Genomic DNA, 13,527 nt, shown 5'->3' on the forward strand with positions numbered 1-13,527 from the left:
CATTTTATTACGTTTATCAAGAAAATGTAAGATAAAAATGCAAATTTTATTGGCTAATTGTTGTCTATCGGATTTATGATACATTACACAAAGGCAATATATATATATATATATATATATATATATATATATATATATATATATATATATATATATATATATATATATATATATATATTCATTCATGCTGGGAACATATGTGTATGTGATTTTTCAATTGCTTTAATTACATATCGAGAATTCATTAACTTCTTATAACCATTCTGGAAAAAAATATCAGGCTTATTAATAAATAAGTATAAATTATACTTTAAAAGAAATAAAAATAAAAGTTTTGTATTTTAAACTTTTCCCGATCAAAATTAAACTGACTAGAATTACATGTAAATAATGTGAAAATGTTTAATTATTTCACAAAAATACAAGATTGCTTAGTTTTAATATGGTTAAAAATTAATTGAACTTAAAATCAAATTTATTCCTCTGCGGTTGTTTTATCAAATATAGGTAGTTTTTTTAAATGTTTGCTTAAATTTTATCAGGATTGGTGCAAATTTGAAATTTAAGGACTTTTGTCAAAGATATATACATGTAGTATACTTAGTGTACGAAATGGCCTGTAATATAACGCATATACAAACATCCAAAATAATTCAATATTTCTCAAATGAAGTTTAAACAGTGTTTCTCGTGAACCTATCGCCCGCATAAATGCGTAAGTTCACGAGGATATCCTATGAATGATATACATGTAGAAGTAGTTCTTTATAATTATTTCAACATATTGAATGGAAGGGTTGGGTGTCTCTACGAATTCAGAGTGCATTAGAAGTGTATTTCTCGTCGTTTATTTACACCTTAAAATAAAGAATGGAGAGACAGAGCAGTGAAAACTTTTCCAGCATTTGAGGAAAAATAAAACGAATCAAAACATAAAAGACAACATATCAATATTAATTTCCGCTTCAAAAGTAGTTGTCCTTGGGATCTTCATGCACATGGATTTTCTTTATTTAATAAATTAATTTGATTTGAGGACAACAAAGTACCGTCCTTTTTCCCTGTTTGAATACTGAAAGTATTTGATCCGTAATAAATTAAGTTTCTCAAACATAAAGCCGCAATTATACCATCGTCTTCCCTCAACATAATTTATTTTCTCCATCCATGAGTCTACTCTGCTCTGTTTTTTGCAAATATAACAACAAACTATTTGTCGTAAATGGGCATTTATTAGAATGCCAAACAAATTAACCAAATATGTACAAATTACACATGCCCATATGTGGATATATCCCTTATAAGGATATTAATATACATAACGAAAAAATACAAATATGACTTGAAGAATTGGCAAAAAAGATAGGAGAACAAACACGCCCAAAGACATGGGCATTTATTAAAATGCCCAACAAATTAACCAAATATGGACAAAAGTTACACATGCCAAACACGCCAATCTTAAAAGCATGTGAAACACACGACAAAATAAGTATGATATATTATAACATCGTTAACATAGCAAATCTGAGAACAAGTAACATACCATTACTTCAATGTAAATACATGTATATTATTGAATCAAATACAATTGAGTATATATTGAGTGGTTGCAGGGGAGGGGGTGGGTCAAAAATTTGTTTCCATCAGAATGCATGGTCTGGAGATAAACAAGATCAAGTTACAAATATATCGTAGCAAGAATTAATTGCGGCACTGGAAATTCCGGAAAAATTCTCTAATAACAGTAGAATAACAGAGATGATATGAATTACTTTATATTGCACATAAATACAAATAATCTTTGCAGATATTTTTTCAAGTGTCTGACCTATTTCAAAGGATTTCATATTGTAGAAATTTCTTATAATAAGTATTGTATTACGGTAAGATTTGTCCGTCAAATACTAATTCTGGGCCAACCCTGAGTTTTCCTCTTATTGTTGAACCCAAATTCATGAATCTTCAAACAAGCCAACACGCGTTATAGTTTTTGTACTTTTATATAGAAATAGCAATGAATAAACTTTTACATGAGTTTGGGATGTACATGTATCAGCATATTTTACACGTTGACAATTGTTAATACAGATTTTGTTCAGAGAGAAATCAGAGTAAACAATCATTGACATTGCAAACAATCTTTTATGAATATCCTGGATTACTATACATGTACCATAAAGACATTAAAATCTTTCCATAGATCATCAATTCTTTTTGTGATTTGCAATTTAGATATTTTCATAATATTTGACAATTACATAGACATAGTTTCTAGTATTCAATTATCTTGGGCGAAGTATTAGGGTTAAATAAATTAAAAGAGCAATTTTATATACACACTGGAGAAATCAACCTTTAAAACTGACAACCCATTTAGTTGCTTCTTCAATTTATTTCAGTTGATATTATATTTAATATCATGTCTATATTCCGGGAGGCACTTTTAATATGTGAATACATCTTCCAAGTATTTCTGGGGGGGGGGGGGGTTCATATAATTAGCAAACTTTATTTTTTCTTTTCATGAGTATTAATTTCCTATAGTTTGAAAGAAAAAAAAATACAAAGTGATAACTTTAAACAAAAGATAAATTTTAGTATACCCGTTTTACATTATACTCTTTTCTAACAGTAATGAATATTTACATTTGCGGCAGATCTTCTCTGTTTTTAATAATTTTGTCATAAGATGAATAGAGTGAAAGTGAAAAAAAAACAAACTATGTTTCGAATATCAGTGGTATGAAATAAACCTTTAAAAGTAAATTTTTCATACATACCTGTTTATCTTCTTTTATAATACTGATTTTGATTTATTTAAAAATACATGTATACAGTGTATCTTGTAAATCTAAGTGCTTCTACAAACACACAATTTTATTATATACTGGGCCGGTTAAAATGATTATTTAATTAAAAAGAAATTAACTCTGGATTACTTTTTTTCCCTTAATAATATGGTTCTTATGGACGACGACGCCTTCCACATGCCAAAAGTTCCCAACAATATACTGAATTTTAAATTTGTTTGATTTCTTTTTTTTAACATTTTTTACCAGGAATTACAAAAGCAGACCCTCTCACGTGCATTTTTTTTTTTATCAGTGATATATACATGCATTTTATTTGAAAAGACAAGCTAGGTAGGAGAGTGAAATGACCTGCCGTGAAATGACCTACCGTGAAATGGTATGGGAGAGAAATAACATAGGAGAGAAAGGGTTTTCGAGAGAAATGATCTGACACCCTGTTGAACGGAGAACAATAGACAAGCATGCGCTGACTATGTATGAAGTCAGTAAAAAGTGGGCGTTCTCAATATCAAATGGAGATTTAAGAAATTGCTATGACCCCGCCTTTGAAAACGGATTCGTACTTCGTAAATACATACTTTTATTTAATGTAATTACATTAAGTTGTACATGTAGATTGGATGTTGAGCATTACTGCAATTAAAAGAAAATGCTTTGTTTTGAAACTTTATTTTATCGCAAATTTCGCTTGTCCTTAAGTGCAGTATTCCTTTGTATTGATATGATGCTTTGCAAATAAATAAGAGAGTATAGATTGATATACATGTACATCAAAGACCAACCTTTACAATGTATAGTCTTATTATAGATATCAAGTGATAATTATTGTCATATAATAAAAATCGTGAAATTTTGTATGGAACGCCCCAACTTTCATCTGTGTATAACTCATTATATCTGTATATGCTGATAATTTAACATTATATGCTGGTATTTCAACATTACACTAGAATGCCGTTTGTTTATAATTTTTGTTCCTTACCATGTATTTTCATTATACCGCATATGGCCAAATTTTTACCTTAATAAAAATACTAACCGATTGCACAGAATGACAGATAGATGGAATTGAAGGAGAAATCAGATATTTTCGAGAAAACAGAGACTAGTTGTGTTTTGGAAGTTAGGTGGGTGGCTGGTTGGGTTAAGAGATTATGTTATCCGCGCTTCAGGTGCCTGTGTGAAATTCCTACCTGATCACAGGAACTCGTTTCTACTAAGGGGGCAGACAGTCCAGCCGTCCTTTTATGGAATGAAATATATGGAGATAACGAACAGTATTCAAGTTCAAAAGTCCATTAAACAATACAAAATAGGAGCAGAGCAAATATGGACTTCCAAAACATCAGAGGTGGGATCAGGTGCCATTGAGGAGTGAGCATCCCCTGCCGACCGGTCACACCCGCCGTATGCTCCTTGTCATGATTGGGTAATAACGGAAAAATCCGTCGACAATTCAGTGTGTAAATAATGGCCTAACAATTAGTATGAAAAAAAACGTCAATCAGCATTTGACTCAATGATAAATTGTATTTGCTAACAAGGTCATTGTATCGACCATAGAACTTACAAAATGATGACTTTAGACGAGACAGCTGATATTCTTGTTTCATCAACTTATTTGTCAATAATTTACCTCGTTTTAGAAATTGTACATACGTAGAGCATGCTCTTGCGTATCGAATCAACTGAGAGATATATACCCTGTATGCAGGTGATGAAGGTATATTGCTGCATAAGTAAGGGAAGTTGACGATTGAAAAGTTAAAGTCATCACGTTTATCATAAAGCTTGGTTGTTAGATTACCATTAACGTCTTTTTCAAGTAAAATATCCAAACATGAAGCAGATGTGTCAGACTCTACTCTGTGGTATCTTTTATCTCAAGCCCACCGGGATATATCGTATCGACATAAGAATGGAAATAACCATTGTTAATTGACAATATGTCGTCGATATATCTAAATGTCGAAGTGAAGGCAACAGCAAGTGTTTCCTTCTTTTCACGTATAAGATTTTGGACAAATTCTACTTCATATGAATACAAAAAGGTCTGTTAATAACGGAGCTCAATTGGTACCCATGGGAATTCCAATAGATTGTTAGATAGACCTGGTCTCCAAAAACCAAAACGATATTGTCAATCAGAAACTCAAGCATCTTTTTAATGTCAATTTCAGAGTACTAGTACTTGTGTGTACAGAGTACAAAGGCCAAGTGAGAGGGAATGAGATGGGTTTACTAAAAGTGCTAAAGAACTGTTGTTTTTTTTAACCCGCATGGGGATAATGACAAATAGGGGCATGTACAGGCAAGTAAATAGATCAACTTTAAGATTTGTTACTGAACACTAAATTATTTATTTTGCTGATCCCTGATCATCCTATTTCTCTTGCTTTTGGGTAACATAGCTTAATTTATCAGCTTATTTTGTTAGGTCACTTGACCTTTTGCTATCCGTTTTTTGATGTTAGGGCGGGGCTCTATTGATTATATAGTGAAAATGCATTAATTCTTTGAGAATCTTCTCCTTTGCGCCTGGGTATTAAATCAATGAACTATGTACATAGTTATGATGAGGAAGGGTGCCACTTCCAAAATTGTGAATTTTATGGCCTCTGGGTCAGGGGTTCTAGTGTTAGGGCGGGGCTCTAATGATTATATAGTAAAATGCATTAATTCTTTGATTCAAGTATATAGTTATGATGAGCAAGGGCGCTTCTTCCAGAGTTGTGAATTTCAAGGCCCCTGGATCAGGGGTACCGGGGGGTGCTCTAATGATTATATACTGAAAATGAATTAATGCTTTGAAATCTGCTCTTTGGTATTAATCAAACATTTATGATGAGCAAGGGTGCCTTTTCAAAAATTGTGAAATGTGTGGTCCCAGGGTCAGGGGTTCCTGTGGGGTGGGGGCACTACTGATTATATGGTGGAAAAACATTTTTTCTTTGTTCCTCTGCTCTGCCTCTGGATATTAAGTAATCAAAGTAAGCATGCTAAATGTATAGTTATGATGAGCAATGGTGCCTCTTTCAAAATTGTGAATTTCATGGCCTCTGGTTTAAAACTCGAACCAAATTCAATTGTGGGAATATTGTTACATGATACTCAGGTGATCTATAAGGCTCGCGGGCCTCGTGTTTTATTTTGTATTCAATCTATGGATTTTTTAAAGAGTTACATTATACTCAGGTGACCGTTAAGGCCCTTTGGCCAGTTGCTGAGAAAATACTGGAAAATGCACAAGTTCATGACGTTACAATTAGCATTAATGAGGACATATGATGAAAATATTTGTGTGATCTCACTGCTTGGAATTTCCGAAATTAAAGCATGAGTTTTAATTTCTTATGTCTCTTTCATATTTAAGAAAATTACCGGGCCAGATTTGTGTTGAAACCGTACCTTGTTCTTTAAGACTCAGGAGAAAGATTTTATACAAACTTATCCAAAACTGGAATATTCACTACATTGGAGCTATACAGCTAATTTCCTTCCATCAGTACAATGGCAGAAATCTGTCTAATGAAAGCTTTAATAAACTAGATCTAAAATAATTTGCAAGCAATATAGGAATGCATTAGGTTTCAACGTCATTTCTTCCGAAATACTGAACCCACTAGAATAGTTTATTAAGAGGAGGGATTCAAGATATCATGACTGCAAAATGATATCCCCCAAATTTAATTTTTCTTATCGTTGAGGGGGTGGGGGTTTCAAGATATGGCTGTGAAATATTGAATTCCAACTAAAACTTCTCGTTAGGAGGAGGGGGTTCAAGATATGGCTGTGAAATATTGAACCCCATTAGAATTATTTAGTTAAGAAGAGGGGGATGAAGATATCATATTGAACCCTGATTAGTACGGAAGCGTATTAGTGCCACTTTTTAAGTTGAAAATTCCAACTTTATAGTTGATAATTCTGACTTTAAAGTTGGTAATTCCAACTTCAGTCTTGGATTTTCATTTTCCAACTTTAAAGTTGGCTTTTCCAACTTTAAAGTTGGTAATTCAACTTTTCTTCGCTTTTCCAAATTTAAAGTTATTCTCACTCTTTCCGTTAGATGTGGTTTTGGTTGCCCGCGTGGCGCAGTGGTTAACGCGTCTGCTCTAGAGTGAGGAGTTGATCCTTACGTCGCGGGTTCGAATCCCACTGTGGGACGTGGAGACCGGTCTTTTGGATGAGACCGTATAAACTGAGATCCCGTGTCGCGGTAGGTGCTGGCACGAAAAAGATCCCTCACTGCTCAATGGCCTGATGCCGAGTATAGGTCAAAAATTAGCAGCTCTACACCGGCAAGTGGTGGCGTCTCCATATGAGTGAAAAATTCTCGAGAGGGAAGTTAAACAACATATATATATATATATATATATATATATATATATATATATATATATATATATATATATATATATATATATATATATATATATATATATATATATACACACACAGTGCAGGGAACTAATTCTGTTACATAAACCAGCATCAGCATAAGCATTAGTAGCATCAGGATCGAGCTAGCATCAGCATTTAAAAAACAGCATTACCAGGATCAGCATCAGCAAGCAAAGGATAAAACCAGCATTGACCTACATAAAATCAGCATTATCCTACTAGCATAAGAAAATCAATGAGTTTTAATTCAGTAAAAAATTAAAAAAGAAGGAAAGAATATTGTTTAAAGTATTCACATTATTGATGCATAGTGAGATATTATGATCAAATAATTGTAAAAGGCACTTTTATTGTTTTAAACGGCAATGCTGAAATTCATTATCTACTTCCGGTAGCATGATGCTACTTCCGGTAGCATTGACCTAATTATAAAACAGCATCAGGATAAGGATTACTAGCATTAAATCAGCAAGCAAAGGAAGCATTCAAATCAGCAAGCAAAGGAAGCATTCAAATCAGCATCGATGCTGTAACAAAATTAGTTTCCTGCACTGTATATAAATGTTTTTGCGATTTGGCTGTTCCGATGTTTTGCCTATTTTAAAGCATGATATGGTAAAGCATGTAATGGATATATGCTGAATACAGTTCTGTGAAATATGTGGAGATAACGAACAGTATTCGAGCTCAAAAGTCCATTAAACATTACAAAATAGGAGCAGAGCAAACACGAACCTCTAAGACACCAGAGGCGGGATCAGGTGCCATTGAGGAGTGAGCATCCCCTGCCGACCGGTCACACCCGCCGTATGCTCCTTGTCATGATCGGGAAAGAACGGAAAAATCCGTCGACAATTCAGTGTGTAAATAATGACCAAACAATTAGTATGAAAAAAAAAGTCAGTCAGCATTTGACTTAATTGTTGATTGTTTTTGCTGGCTAGGTCATTGTATCGACCATAGAACTTTCGAAATAATGCCTTTAAACGAGACTGCTGATATTCTTGTTTCATCAACTTGTTTTTCAATATATTACCTCGTTTTAGAAATTGTACGTAGAGCATGCTCTTGCGTATCGAATCAGCTGAGAGATATAAACTCCGTATGCAGGTGAGAAGGGTATATTGTTAGAAAGGATTGCATGTCCAATGGATATTTTATTTTAACATAACCAGAAGTAGAACTCTTCTATGATTAAAATTAGAGATTTACCAGTCAACTAATTGTGGTTGAAATTTCACGTTTTCTCTCTTTTGACACGAGTTTGGTGAATTTTGTGTAAAATAAAAGTTGTCTCCCTTTCTCCGTATTATCATATTGCACACCAAAAGACAAGTCGGTATTAATTTTTTTTACTTAATTAAGATAACCGCCAAGGTATCCGATAGGTAGATAAAACTATACCTTGGAGGGGGCGGGATGATTGGGTTAATAAATTATTTTAGAGTAGATTTGATAACTCGTTTGACGTTTGTAAGGATTTTTTATGAACCTTTGGAATGTAGTATAAGTACGGTTACTCAAATTTACTAGCTTTGAATTGAATTTTAAAAGTATTTAAAACTAAGCGTGATTTTGAAGAATTTCATCCTTTGCAAGGGATGTGCAAGACTAAATAAGTTGGTTTACCAGATGTGGAATTAAAGTCAAGTTCTTCTAAAATGCAACTGTAATAATGAGCCTTACAAACAAAGAATATATTTATAGGCTTTGTCAGCTGGAATCATAACATATTGTTCATAGTCTCTTTTTTTTTATCTTCAAGTTTACTGAAAACGAAGGGATATAGATGGTATGCATTTGGTCTTTTATGGCCAAATACGATTCTTTAATATACATATATATAAAACGTTATCTATTCTGACAAAGTGTCGAGTTTTTCCCTACTTATATTGTTCATTGTCTGGCATACTCTTCAACAGAATTTGTAATAGATATGAAGTTCTGTTACCTTTTGAAAGACTAGGACTCCCTGAATTTTGGACCTTTTAAAATGATTGCTTTCAAGTCATCGTTTTCAGATAAATTTACATCACCACTAGTGATGTGTCCAGCAGGAGTTAAAAGAAGCGGAAGAAAAAGAACACTTTGGGGGATTCTGTTTTAGATGGTCAATATCTAGGAACTGCAGTATTTGTTAGTAAGTTGGGGAAAATATTTAGGAATATCAGACGGGCAAATTCGGAGTTATTATCTTTATTAATCTTTAAAAAGCCTGGGAAATTGTGTTTTCGCTCGTATCTTCAAAATTTTCATCGACCTCTATTAGAAACTATTGAAAGAAACATAATTACTGACAATCCATTTAGTGTGCCTGTATGTTAGAAATAAAGTTTTGGCAAAATCCCATAAACAGAGTTATATGATACTTCAATGGTTTTTGAAAAACGACGGTGATTTAAACGTATTATGCATTGCAAAATACGGTTTGATCAAGTACGGTGTTCTTCCATAATATTCAAAGTGGACAAGATACAAATGTGAGTATGATCCTGTAAAAATTTACATAAATTTTATATGTTTGTTGTATAAAAACTGTTAAGTAAATTAATAGTCAAAAGGGGGGGGGGTGAAAACTTTAAGAATCAATGTTATTGACCAATGAGGTCAGAAGTTAAGGACTGACTTTAAAAGTTTACACAATCGTTTCCTTTTTAAATGTTCTTCAAAATCAAACGCAAGTTGGTAGGACAGGTTCTAAAGACAGCTCCTGTCCTAATTTGAAATTTAAAAATATTTTGCTTTGTAAGTACAAGTTGTTACTTTTTTTTTTATAACAAATAATTACTTTGAAATGATAAATTATCAATTTGTAATTACAAATAATTATTACAAAAAATATCAATTTGAAATTATAAATTATTAATTTGTTATTCTAAATTATATTAAGAAACAGATTATTAATTTGTAAGAAACAAATTACTTATTTGCAATAAGTTACTAATTTGTAATTACAAATAAGTTACAAATTAGTTGGTCGCCCTCGTGGCGCAGTGGTTAGAGCGTTTGCTCTAGAGTTGCGGAGTAGGGAGTTGATCCTTACGTCGGGGGTTCGAATTCCACTGTGGGAGATGAAGACCGGTCCTTCGGATGAGACTGTATAAACCGAGATCCCGTGTCGCATTAGGTGCTGGCACGATAAAGATCCCTCACTGCTCAATGGCCCTGAGTGCCGAGTATAGGTCAAAATTTGCAGATCTCCACCGGCAAGTAGTGGCGTCTCCATATGAGTGAAAAATTCTCGAGAGGGACGTTAAACAACAATAAACAAACAAACAAACAAATTAGTTATCTGACATTTCAAATTACTATGATACTTTAACTACTAACAAATTATTAGTGTGTAATTACTAATGGACTTTTGCGAGAAGCAATGACTTTTACAGTTGACGACTTACTTTGACATTTAAACCTACCTTATATACGGAGGTACGGAATTGATAAAAGATAAGAAAACCATAATAGTGGTTATAGATATTTTGTTTGAAGCACTTACATGATAAACTGGTAAGCATTCAACGCAAGAGATGATGGGAGGCAGAATTACATAGCTTAATTTATTTATTCGTGAGGATAAGTATCTCCTTTCAATCTCATTTTCTGAAGGAATCAAATAAGGAAGAAAAAACATTCCGGAAGGAAAACTAAGCAAGAGTTGGTCAATGTGGGAAGGGAGGGGGTTGAGGGTAGGGTGGTTGTCGTTCCCTTCTTAGACAATGTAATATGTGCTTTGAGGTGGCCCATTATAATCGTTATTTAACTATTACGCTTAATTTTAATTTCCATATACTGTCCTACTGTACAAGTAAGCCGTCGATCGTAAAAGTCAGTGCTTCTCGCAAAAGTCCATTAATAATCACTTTGATATTTTGAATAACTACTTTGTCATAAATTATTAATTTGTCATTTCGAATTAATAATTTGTTTTGTACTTTTATGTAAAGGAACACTTCGTTATAAATTGGGTCCCGACCTATAGGACTGGGGTTAGTTTTAATCTTTAAAAAAAAGCTTGTCGATCTCTGCTCCGTTCAACGACTTTAGGCTACATAGATGAACTACTAGTAATTTGTTTCTCATAAATTATTTTATTTCAGTATGTAGAGATATGAGGAATCTTTTCATAGTCAACGCATTTTGATTTTCTTATCTCGAATTATTATTTGATATTTTTCTTTATTTTTAATTCTACATAATGGAAATGTCTATAGTCTTAAATTTTTTCATGATGTGTGTTCATTTTACGACACATTCCCTTGGAAATAATAACCAGAAGTCTCTAAGGAGACTGTACTTCTACTGGTTGTACTTATAAGGAAGAAAAAAGTAGCACTTGGACTTGAAACTTTGCAACAGCAATAAATAGAAAAATGATCCTTGGTTTAGTCTTTTTATGGCAAGATTTATTGCAATCAGACTAAAAATGTAGGAGGAGTAGCCTTTTAAAACAATTTTACAGAAATTTTGATTTAAGTAACCATGGCAACATCATTCAACAAAATCAAAAAACAATAAAGAAAATTATGAATCTCAGTGTAGTCTACTTGTATGCCAAGTTATACTGAAATCAGACAAAAATTGTAGGAGGAGTAGCGTTTTGAAAGTATTCAGAAATTTCTATTGTTAGTGACCATGGCAACACCGTTTATTGAAATCAAAAACTGATAATCTAAGTTTAATCTACTTGTGTGCCAAGTTATATTGAAATCAGATCAAAACTGTAGGAGGAGTAGCATTTTGAAAGTTTTTCATAGAAATTTCTATTTTAAATAATAATGGCAACAACGTTCATTGAAATCAAAAACTAATGAAAAGAATTATGTATCTTATTGTAGTCTTCTTGTGTGCCAAATTATATTGATATCAGACTAAAACTGTAGGAGTAGTAATAAATTTTATAGTAACCATGGCAACAACGTTCATTGAAATCAAAAATCGATAATCAGAATTATGTATCTTAGTGTAGTTTACTTATGTGCCAAGTTATATTGAAATCAAATGAAATATATGGAGATAACGAACAATATTCAAGTTCAAAAGTCCATTATACAATACAAAATAGGAGCAGAGCAAACACGGACCTCCAAAACATCAGAGATGGGATCAGGTGCCATGGAGTAGTGGCATCCCCTGCCGACCGGTCACACCCGCCGTGTGCTCCTTGTCATGATCGGGAAATAACAGAAAAATCCGTCGATAATTCAGTGTATAAAAAACAGGTTTCCTTATTTTTTGTAGGTTTTTTGTGAATTTCGACCCTAGGGCAGTGGGTCTTCTAAAAAATTCATATCTAAATTATTCCTTGCATCACAACCTATCAAAATATCATAATTTTATTAAGGGGCATGCCTGCTCTGAAGGACTTCTAGGCCAAAATCCATACAAAAATCGGTGCTTTAACGGACAAAACGCTGTTTTGGCCAACTTTGGAGGTTAATTCTAAAATTGTAAATAATAAAATTTAGATTCAAAATACAAATTTGAAAAATTTAGTCATATATACGGAAGAAAAGAACTACATTTAATGAATATTGATTTTTTAAATGTGACTTTTTCTGGGAAATTGTTCTCTCCAATAGATCAATTACTTTGAAATTATGAAAACATCCTTACTTAAGTCTGATTCGTTGGATAAAAAATACTGTTATCCTTGGAATGATAAAACTACGACCATCAGCGTGATAGAACAGTCAACATCACTTGGTGATGAGTGGAATACCAAATAATAATGCTGACTGCGCTGAATCTATGCGAGTACGGTTCACCATAATAAGTATTTGTATAATATAAGTATTATTGCGTTTAGTTGAAGGTAAAAATGAAAAATGTCTCCCCAAGAAAACCATTAACAACAGAGGCATAGCCGAGGTTGACAATGGTTTTCTTTGGGCGAAAATTTCACATCCTAAATGAAATATGGAGATAAAGAATCAACTGAGAGGCATAACATTATATGCAGGTGATAAGGGTGTATTGCTACATAAAGGGAAGTTGACGATTGAAAAGTTGAAGTCACGTTTATCATAAAGCTTTGTTGTTAGCTTACCATTAACGTCTTTTCCTTGTTCAAAATCCAAATATGAAACAGATGTGTCAGACTCTGAAGAATCTTTTATTTTAAGCTCACTAGGATATATCAAGTCGACATATGAATGGAAATTATTGTTAATTCATAAAGCTACAAGCAATATTTATATCATAAAAAAAATCTTTATAATTTATTTAAACGTAGCAAATCTCAAAAATATTATTACTTTAATTCATTTCTCTGCACAGTACATACTGTGCAGAGAAATGAATTAAAGTA

The sequence above is a fragment of the Saccostrea echinata genome, unplaced genomic scaffold (genome assembly GCF_033153115.1).
Source record: "Saccostrea echinata isolate AGI-Se365-2 ecotype Australia unplaced genomic scaffold, CSIRO_AGI_Sech_v1 ptg000009l, whole genome shotgun sequence".
Lineage (NCBI taxonomy): Eukaryota > Metazoa > Mollusca > Bivalvia > Ostreida > Ostreidae > Saccostrea > Saccostrea echinata.